This window comes from Xenopus laevis, chromosome 5L, assembly GCF_017654675.1.
Source record: "Xenopus laevis strain J_2021 chromosome 5L, Xenopus_laevis_v10.1, whole genome shotgun sequence".
Classification (NCBI taxonomy): Eukaryota; Metazoa; Chordata; class Amphibia; order Anura; family Pipidae; genus Xenopus; species Xenopus laevis.
This window is the reverse complement of record NC_054379.1, coordinates 103,530,821-103,542,179: the sequence shown is the minus strand read 5'-3', so window position 1 is coordinate 103,542,179 and position 11,359 is coordinate 103,530,821. Positions and strand designations below refer to the sequence as shown.

The 11,359-nt window shown below is 39.7% G+C and overlaps 1 protein-coding gene across 3 annotated transcripts in view; it reads left to right on the top strand.

Moving 5' to 3' along the window:
* Window positions 1-2,532: 2,532 nt before the first annotated feature.
* Window positions 2,533-11,359, top strand: part of arhgef10.L (Rho guanine nucleotide exchange factor 10 L homeolog) — an 86,479-nt gene continuing 77,652 nt past the window's right edge. Inside the window, exon 1 of one of the 3 annotated variants that reach the window (XM_018263534.2) lies at window positions 2,533-2,817. The gene's annotated coding sequence lies outside the window, so the exon portion shown is untranslated. The remainder of the gene's footprint in view (window positions 2,818-11,359) is intronic. The other 2 variants (XM_018263533.2, XM_018263532.2) reach the window with 2 other exon arrangements.

Genomic DNA, 11,359 nt, shown 5'->3' with positions numbered 1-11,359 from the left:
AGTGTGATAGTGGGAAATGATTGGTTATTCAGGTCAGTGCCAGTAATGGGCTGCTCCATAAAGCCCATACATCATCCCAGTGTGAGAGCAGAATAAGAGCAAAGTGCTGCATTTCCCCCAGCCTTCATCTACATATCACACATTGCACTGCCCTGTGCTTGGCACATCTTGAGGAGAGACTAGTTAAGCAAAAACTAAATGGTAAGAGTTAACCAAAAACTAAATGGTAAGAGTTAAGCAAAAACTAAATGGTAAAATGCTGTATTTCGATATAAAAGTTACAGACTGACATTTCGCAGTGTAAATACAAAGGCCTTGAAAAAGGAAGATTGTATCATACTTACCGTGATCTTCCTTTCCTTGAGAACTCACAGAGGCACAGACATAGAGGTCCTCTGCACTCAACCCATTAGCATTATATTTAGGACGTTAAAGGGGTTGTACCATCACTTTTTTAATTTCATTTGATTTCAGAAAGATCACCACAAATAAAGACTTTTTCCAATTACTTTTTATTTTCTATGTGTGACCGTTTCCTGATACTGAAGTGTAAAGTTTCATTTCTCACCTTTTAAAGCAGTCTGGGATAAATTTAGTTGATACGTTTATCTTTGTCCCTGTTGAGCAGAATCCCTGAATTTCATTACAGACAGCTGTTGGAATTGATACAACAGTTGTTAATAGCGATGGACGAATTTGACCTGTTTCACAAACTTTTGACGCGCAACTATTTTTTTTTTCACCTATTGGAGTTTATGGGTGTAATTTTTGTGGCCAAATTTTGATCATCACTAGTTGCTGATACTCCAGAGATGCTGCTGACAAATGTATCAACTAAATGTTGTTGCTAAATTGTAACAGTTTAGAGTCTGCACCTCAATTACTGAGCTGCCAGACTCAAATACTTTATAGTTTAGATTTTAAAAAAATTATAAAAAAAATGAGAAAAGTATTAATTTCTGGGGGACAAACAGCAATCTGAAAACAATTGAACTGACAAAAGTGTTTGGATGGTGCACAACTCCTTTAATTAAAAGGCAAATAACCCAAAAACCAAGAAAAAAAAAATCAAAGCAATTGTAAATTGTCTTAGAATATCACTCTCTTTCTACATCATAAGCGTTGACACAAGATGAACAACCCCTTTAGGGTAGGGGCGCACTGGACGATTCGGGGAGATTCGCCTGAAGACTAATTGCTTCATCTTTGGGACGATCAATCTCCCCGAACGCCTTCCCTCTGAGTTGCGCCGGCTATAATGAAAAGTCGCCTGTGGCATGGCAGACGCAGCGATTCGTATTCCGAAGTCACCCGAAGTTTCCTTGTGAGGCAGGCGACTAAAGCTCCCCGAATCGCCCCCTGTGTGCCCTACCCTTAAGGGTGATGGCGTCTAGGGTTGCCACCTTTTCTGAAAAAGTTTACCGGCCGGTGGGGGCGGAAACAAAAGGGGGCGGTCTGTGATGCGAAATACGACGGAGCCACGTATCGTGATGCAAAAGGGGCGGAGCAATGTCACGCGGTGGCCAGAAGACCGAAAAAAAAGGCAAGTTCTGAGTGAATTGGAGGCGGGCCAAGGGCTTTTTTTTAAGGGATTTTACAAATTACTGGCAACTACATTGCTGGTAGATTTGTAATTCTGGTCACGGCAGCTGTTTTACAGGCTAGATCGGTAAAATACCGTCTGGGTGGCAACCCTAATGGAGTCTGAATGTACACCACTTATTTTTTTTTTTTTTTTAAGGAAGTCTATTTACCCATTTTAAGTTTTATTTTTACAGAGAGTGTGCTCTGCTTTTCTGTGCATATATTCCTTATAATACACAAAAGCCATGAATATATTGTAAATTATATCCTTATAAACGGTGAGTTCTGATGTCATCAGTTATAAACGGTGAGTTCTGATGTCATTTCTGTCACATGACTCACTGAAACTTGTGTATTATAATAAATAAAGTACCCCCAGTTGCAAAATATGAGGATATTAGAAGTCACCTCGGAGTTCCATGACCTGTATAAAAACACTCGGCCTTCGGCCTCGTGTTTTTATATGGTCATGAAACTCCTCAGTAACTTATAATATCCTTATATTTTACAATAGGGGGTACTTTATTCACTATATATTATGATGTTTAAAGGTGCACACTATACATATATGCAAAACCTGGGTGTCTGGATAGGGCAAAAAAATTCAATACACTACAGCCACACCCAAGCAGCAATAAAGTTGTAATTTGTAAGGAAAGTTGTTAGCGGGAAAATGAGCACATGGAGAGCAAACTGCACTAGGGTGGATGTTTGCAGGGATATGAGAACCCTGCTCTTATATTAGGGGTGGGAATCCTTTTCTCTGTAGTCTGCAACACAGTGTACATGGCAGGCATAATCAGGGAAGGCACCAGGCAGGATTTGGAAAAGCAGAGCCCAGTTGACAGGTAGCGTCCCCTCGTACAGCTGTGGAGCGGCCGGGCTGATCATGTGACCCAGAAGGAATGCAGCTGATGATGTGCAGTACAAGTGAGTGGTGGTGGGGGAGAGAGAAAAAGAGGCAGAATTTCCAAACCCCCTTGCTCTGTTGCTGCAAATCCCACTGACGCTCAGCATCAAAGCTCTGAGTGACTGACGTCTCGGCCAATGGCAGAAGAGCTTTTCCCCATAACGTCCAATAGGCGGAATTCTGCTATCCCGGGAGGTTCTGTTCATCCCTGTTTTAAAAAAAATAGCTTGAGAATGAGAAAGAAGCAGCTCGGATATTTGTGCCAGGAGAGCTGAAGTGAAAGGCGGATTGAGGACTGTGCTGCGCTCAAAGCGAGAGGCATGGTAAGTTTTAGCGCCCGCTGCCGCCCACAGTAACTGCACGAGGGACTGGGATTTTGGCTTCCACCACTGATTTTAGTGACGTGTCTGCAGCCCACTGAACTTGCCCTAGAAGAACGTTCCCAGTAGCGACTTCTGACAGTCGCACTCTTTTCTGCTGCTCTTCTCTGGCATGGCTCATGGGTGCGACTGGAAGAGCCTGTCCCTGGACACTTTCCTTCCCCTGGACTTGGCATCATGCTCTTTCTTTTACCAATGTTTGGATGACTTGGTGCCCTGCTACTTGTTGTTTTCTGCAACTACTAATAGTTCATCATCAAGTTGTTGGTGTGTTTGTGAGCTGGCCAGTTTAACACATGATTCATCCACACTACAGAGGCTTTGGCCATGTTTTGTTTGTTAAATCAGCTTGCATTGCAGTGTATTATCTATATTTTGATACTTCACCTTCTATACATTTATTTTTGTTCATAGTATTATCCAATATACTTCCCTGCCCCGCAGCACCTGCACCCTGTTATTATTATAGCCCATACTCTATATATTGTGACTAGGGTTGCCACCTTTTCTAGAAAAAAATACCAGCCTTCCTATATATTTATCTTTTTTCCCTATTAATAACATTGGGATCAACCTTCATTTTTACCGGCCAGGCCGTTAAAACACCGTCCAGGTGGCAACCTTAATTCATGTATTTTTATATTGTATTGATGTATTTGCAGCATATGCTGGAATACCATGCAAATTAACTCAACCAGACTAAAAATGGGGTAAGCAACTAACATAGATAATGGATAGATTGATGCTCCAAGATGTTGCAGAACTACAGCTTCTATTAGGAGTTAACCAGTTCATTCTGAAACAACATTATACAGGTGAGAAACATTAATAGCCAGGATTACTAAAGCAGAATCTCTCGGTGTTTGGCACTTTTTGCAAGTTTGATCCAAAGTCTGATTTATGTTCTCATTACTCATGCAGAATGCTTTAGTGTGATTCCTTTTTTTGTTTGTGGAGGACATGATTGTCTTCCAGATGTATTAAGGTAACTCCATATTAACTCTCATATACTTTATAGCAGTGATCCCCAACCAATGGGTCACATGCAACATGTTGCTCATCAACCTATTGGATGTTGCTTTCAGTGGCCTCAAAGCATAGTAACATAGTAAGTAAGGTTGAAAAAAGACACATGTCCATCGAGTTCAACCTTTTTTTTTTTTTTATTAACTACCTATCTGCCAGTTGATCCAGAGGAACGCAAAAAACCCATCTGAAGCCTCTCCAATTTGCCTTAGAGGGGGAAAAATTCCTTCCTGACTCCAAAATGGCAATCGGACTAGTCCCTGGATCAACTTGGACTATGAGCTATTTCCCATAACCCTGTATTCCCTCACTTGCTAAAAAGCCATCCAACCCCTTCTTAAAGCTATCTAATGTATCAGCCTGTACAACTGATTCAGGGAGAGAATTCCACATCTTCACAGCTCTCACTGTAAAAAACCCCTAAGCAGGTGCTTCTTTTTGAATTCATGGCTTGAAGTCGAGCTTTAGTTGCTTAAAACCATGTGTACTGCCAAACAGAACCTCCTGTATACTGACAGTCCACATAGGGGCTGCCAATAGCCAATTACAGGCCATATTTAGCACACCAAGGAACTTTTTGCATTCGTATGTTGCTCTCTGAATTTTTTTTATATTTGAATGGGGCTCAAGGGTTAAAAAAGCATGTATAGCATGCCGTTGGAATTCCCATTTTCAAAATGTGGTAGAATTGTATGCTTTGTGGTAGAATTGTATGTTTGTACTGTTAAGTGTTTTATATGAGTGCTTTGTTTTAAACCAAATTGAGGTACATGAAAAATTCCCTATTGAGTTGCACACTTACATTTCTGCAGATCAGCTATATAACCCACTCCTGTATCAGTAAAGCAATGTATGGGGAACCTGAATAGTTGCCCATGATAAATCTCCCCGAAATGCCTTCCCACCGGCAAGAATGGGAATCGCTGGCGGGATGGCATAAGATTGCGACAGTTTTCCAAAGATTCCCTGTGAGGCAACTTCGGACCACTTTGGAAAACCGAAGCAACACTTATGCCATCCTGCCAGCGATTCACATTCTTGCCTGTTGAAAGGCATTTCGGGGAGATTAGTCACCTGCAGTAATGAAGATTTATCACAGGTGACTAAATCTACCCGTGTGCCACCACCCTAAGGGTAGTGACCGATGGCAAGGTTTGTTGCTCTGTGATCAGAATGCACAACTGCAGGTGACAACTCTCTAGAATGCTCGACTAAAGTACAGACTCAACATACTTTAGACAGTGTTAGAAGTGCATTTTACGTTGTTTGTTAAACAATGGTTTGTTTTCTGGAATGAGATTACTTTCATATCCAAAAACATATTTCTCGTGTGTGGTGTGACTTTGCATGTAATAAAGCTGTGCTCATCTGAAAATAATTTCTTTTTGATCTTGCATCTATTGTGATGTCAACACAACCAAACCAATTTAACCAGAAAAACTTCATAGAGATTAGAAAATATGATATAATAGCTATGACTTGATGCGCTACACTCTTAAATAGTCGTTTTAAAGAGGTATGTAGCTATATGGGCATCCTGGGCAATGCCTGTTATAGCCAAGGATATCGATTGCCTTCTCTACTTAGTAACTTTTCAGTGTTTCATTTCAGTGAGACATTAAATACACTCTGTTGCCATCTGGATTTGTACACTAGTTTAGAACCCTTAGGGCATTATTTCTTAACCTTGGCCTTCAGGTGTTACAGGGCTACAACTCCCAACATTCTGCAGCATATAATCAAGGGTCAGGTTATTCTTAAAGTTATAGTTCTGTAATATCAACATTGGAAAGAATATACCCATAGGGTTATAAAGATTGCTACTGGACAGAGTGAGTGCCAGTATGGAGCTAAAGAATAAGAGTAGACAAATGTATCCAAGATCAGAGCACTGTGAATTAGTCAGATCCAGGAACAATTCGAGGTCAGGTTGCAAGTCAAGGCAGGTAGCACAGAAGGGGTATTTGGAAGGAATGGCAAGTTTCTAAACACATGTAACATGTCATGATCATATCAGCTGCAATCATCCTAACAGCCCCAGATTGAGTGCTTTCCTTTGTTAATCACATACTTTGGTGTGCAATGGGAAACCATAACAGGTATAAATATTTGACAGAATTTTTACCTGTGTAGCTCAGCAACTTGTTTTCTACCTGGTAACCTTCAGGGGTCTTGTGTTAATTATAATTACACTTGTATGAGATACTGGTTTCAAATATGCCTTGTGCATACCTATTACTCTGCATTTGTCCAGTAAAGGCTGAATAGTAGATACAGGCCCTCGCAGATTAAACTACAATCCATTTAATTATAATTGCTATTTTATTGACTGGATATTAAATGCAAAATTTGTAAATTCTTTGCAGAGAAGGGTCTCTTGTATGCTGTGATACTGAAAATTTCCTGTCAGTGTGAATAAAGAAGGGAAGCACTCTTTTGGCAATTCCCAAGAATCTGTAATTGATTATGTGCCTCTTCTATATATTTAAGTTGTCTGTTGAAGAGGGGAATTTTGCTGGTTTGAAAGTAGTTGTTCACCTTTAAGTAAACTTTCACTAAGATGTAGAGAGGGATATTCTGAGACCATTTGCAATTGTTTTTAATTTTTTATTACTTGTGTTTTTTTTCAATTATTTAGCTTTTTATTCAGCAGTTCTCCAGTTTGCAATTTCAGCAATCTGGTTGCTAGGGTCCAAATTACTCTGGCAACCATGCATTGAAGAGACTGGAATATGAATAGGAGAGAGCCTTAATAGGAAGATGAGTAATAAAAAGAAGCAGTGATATATTTGTAGCTTTACAGAGCATTTGTTTTTATGAAGGGGTCAGTGGCCCCCATTTGAAAACTGGAGAGTCAGAAGAGGAAGGCAAAAAATAACGAAACTATCAAAAAGTCCTTGCTCTAAAAAAACCCTGGGTCGCGCACGCATACCATTCTACCTACTCCACCTACAGCAGAGGTACCTCAATTCTTATCAGGAAAGGCCTTTCTTTTCAGTTGGGAGGGCTGCGCACTGACAGATCTGGCAGATTTCAAATAATTCATGGCCCTTAGACAAGTTGAATTACACAGGCTAAACCTTACAAAAAAACAGCTTTTATACTCTACTAGTAGAGCTTTTGCCTTTGGAGACAAAAATGGCAAACCTCTGGCTTTTTTAACCAAAACAATGGACCAATCCACAGCTATTCCCAAAATAATTAATACACAGGGTTTGGCCATTTCGATTCCTTCCGAAATTGCAGAAGAATTTAAATCATACTATGCAGACTTATATACATCCAAAGCGCTCTACACCAACGAAGACCTACACACCTATCTAAACGAGATCACCCTTCCTCATCTATCCCAACACCAAACTAAATATCTATCGCAATTGGAGATAGCAGAGGCGATAATGGCTATCTCTACAGGGAAATCTCCGGGTCCTGATGGATTCGGAATTGAATGGTATAGACTTCATATTAAACAACTAGTCCCCAAACTCCTAGAAACATTCACGCATTTTCACGCATATGAAAATTTTGCACTTCCCCCTTCATTCTCAGAAGCAACTATTATAGTGTTACCCAAACCAGGTAAGGATAGCACTAAATGCGCCTCCTATAGACGAATATCGCTGTTAAATTCCGAAGTTAAAATATTAGCAAAAATCCTAGCAAGGCGACTAATTAAAACTATAACTTCTCTGATACATGTAGACCAATCTGGCTTCATACCATCCAAATCAACAGCAATTAACATACGCAGGCTATATTTTAACCTGCAAGCGTCACATGACAACGGGGAAACCGGAGTAGTAGTATCCCTAGACACAGCCAAAGCGTTCGATTCTGTTGAATGGCCATATCTATGGGAAGTACTAACAAGATTCGGTATTGGCCCAGGCTTTATTAAATGGGTTCGCCTAATGTACAGTAAACCCACAGCTAGACTTAAAGTAAATGATATCCTATCCACTCCCTTCAACCTATCTAGAGGAACCAGACAGGGTTGCCCTCTTTCTCCCTTACTTTTTGCGTTGGCAATAGAACCCATGGCCATTGTAATTAGACAAAACCCCCAGATTCAGGGCCTATTATACAAAGGATAAGAAGAAAAAATCTCTTTATACGCAGATGACACTCTTTTATACTTAGCCAACCCAGTGGACTCATTGGAAATTACTTTAGACACTATCTCTACTTTCGGGAAATTTTCTGGCCTGCAAATCAACTGGGATAAATCTCAAATATTTCCACTTACCACTCGTGCGCTACAGTCAATAAACCCGACACTTAACCTTAGAACAGTGGATACATTCAAATACTTAGGTATTTTAATACATAAAGATCCAACCTCATTTATTTCTCTTAATATACAACCTCTTATACAACAAATGAAAACTACTCTTGCAAAATGGTCTACTTTACCATTAACTCAAATCGGCAGAATAAATATATGTAAGATGGTATTTCTTCCCAAATATTTATATACCTTCACTAATTCACCTTGTTACATACCAAAATCAACTCTACAAACAATAGACCGCACACAAGCGGATTTTGTGTGGGCCCAAAAAACTCCCACAGTAGCTAGAACTACACTTCATGCCCCTGCAGCACAACTAGGCTTGGCAATGCCTAACTATGAATCATACTACCTAGCAACACAAGCAATACATGCCTCTAATTGGAAAACATTTGACACTGAAAACCCTGCCTCGCTGTTGGAAGCTCTATACTTTGGTTCCATTGAATCACTACATCATGCTCTTTACAGGCCTAAAAACTCCTTACCACCATTAATTCCTTTGTTAGATGCCACTAAGAAATCATGGGACATATTGTACAAATCTACCAATAAAGACAATTCCCTCTCACCAGATATGCCCCTGTGGCATAATGCTTCACTAAGCAATTTTGATAAATTTATAAAGGGGGGCTTCTGGGCAAGAGCGGGAGTCAAGCAACTTCAACACATAACACAAGCGGGCATTTTCAAAACTTTAGAACAATTCCAGCAAACTCCGGATCTGTCGGTGTATAGCTACTTGCAACTGCAACATTTATACCATGCTCAATTTCATTCCACCCACAATACAACAGACTAATGCTGAGACTATAATAAGCTCACCAGGGAAACAGAAACTAGTATCCAAAACATACATGTACATTGCATCTCAAAAATACGACCCCAGACCCAGGGTCAAACTTAAGTGGGAAAGTAGTGGAGTTCACTTAGAACCCGATGAATGGGAGGAGTTAGAGGACAACCTCTATCTCCCTCTAATCAGTACAAGAGACAGGCTCATTCAATTCAAAATTGTACATCAAACATATTTAACACCCAGAAAACTACAACTTATGGGCCGCCTAGAGCATTCCAGATGTCCTCGCTGCAACTCGCCAGATGCCAGTTTTATGCACCTTATATGGTACTGTCCAGAGATACAGACATTTTGGAAAAAAGTAATGAAGTTCTTAGCTGACGAATTTGCTCTACCACAAGTATTGAACCCAGTTACCTGCCTACTGGGAGTAAGGGATGCTCTGGTACCCAGAATCCACTCAAGATTATTGATGAGAGCACTTTTGTTTTATGCCAAGAAAACAGTAGCCCTACACTGGATGGGGCCAACACCTCCCACGCTTAAAAAATGGATAAATCTCATTAATTCCCAGCTGGAACTTTATAAGTTATATATATATATATATATATATATATATCGCCAGAGGCTGTCCACAGAAATTCGAACGTATATGGTCTCCTTGGCTGGATTCACCCACAACGACGACCAAATAAGTATACTGTGATATTTCGTCATATTCTCTCCATGTCTACCCTTCTTTTTCCTTCCTTCTTATTTCCTTCTTTCTTGTTGTTCATGAAAACTTAATAAAAAGTTACTATTTAAAAAAATAATTACGAGCCATTCTATAATATACATTCTATAATATACTTAAAGGAGAACCAAACCCTTTTTATTAAAATTCCCTGCCCCCCCAGCTTAGGTGTTACCCTGGGTAAATGCCCCTAACTCTTTACTTACCCCTCGTTGCAGATTCAGGGCATCAGAGTTCACAGGAGCCATCTTTTTCTATTTGGAAATCTTCGGGAAGAGATCGGCATATTAGCGTATGCGCAGTTGGCAGAATCTGTCTGTCCCGAACAACTGTGCATGCGCCGAAAGCCACAGAAATTGCCGAAGCGCCGCAAGAAGACCCAAAGATTACCGAAGAGGATGGCGCCCGTGAACTCCGATGCCCTAAATCTGCAACGCGAGATAAGTAAAGAGTTAGGGGCATTTACCCAGGGTAACACCTAGGCTGGGGGGGGGGAACAGGGTGGGGGGTCTATGAAGGGGGGTAGGGGATTTTAATAAAAAGGGGTTGGTTCTCCTTTAAAGGTGAACCAACCCTTTTAAGAGGATCTTGTAGACCCACCATAGGACAGAGATCGCTTCGGAAGTAAAAGAAAGCCTGGTCCAGTACTATACTTTATAATTATACATTCTTAGTGCTACAGCCACTTGCTCTGCCATTCATGTTTTGGGAGAAGTGTATTTTAGGTGTAACCTCCACTAGCTACTATATACATAGCTGTACTACTTATTTTGACACCCCCTTGTGTATTGCTAAGAAATGTGTACAAATCTATTTACCACTCTCTTTCAGTTAAACAAATATGTCAGCTAGGTGTCTTCTAGTTTATATTGATTGCTGCTGTACAGTACAAATATTTACAAATTCTATTTACAAATTCTTTTTACATCCTTCATACATCCTTGATACAAAAAGCAACACATTATCATTAAGGGAGATCTAGCTGCAGTTAGTTCCTTTACTATGATTTCATACAACACAATTTCAGCTGCAAAGTACATTACGCTGAGCTAATGTAGGCGCATGCACCATGTGTTTGACTTGGAATTAAAGTTTGAAAGCATGGTGCTCCTGCGTGATTACTGTGTAACCTTTCTATGCAAATGTGAAACAACCCCAAAATAAAAATATGCCCAATAAAAGAAAACCTAATTTTAAGCAACTTTCCAAAATACATTTATTAAACATTTTCAGTTATTTATAAAAACAATTGGTATTGAAAATAGTATTAACTTAACTCCTGGTTGTTACTTTTTAAACAATGTTGCAAAAGTTTTAGTTCCCCAGCAATAACAGGTCTGTTATCAACTGCCTTGTCTTAAATTGTATCAACAGTCTGAGTCATCCGGGCAGAGAAAGGGAAAAACACTACTTTCATTAGCTATACATATACGCATAACTTAAAAACCATAGAAAATGTGTAATGAATGTATTTTGCAAAGTTGCTTAGAATTGTTTTCTTTTGTTAGGCCAAATTTTTTTTTGGATTGACATTCCTTTTAAGAGAATTTAGTCAATCCTAGCTAAATCTTTCACATTGCAATCAACATTTCAACTATAAATTAAAAACAAACTAAATCAGAAAATTCTTACT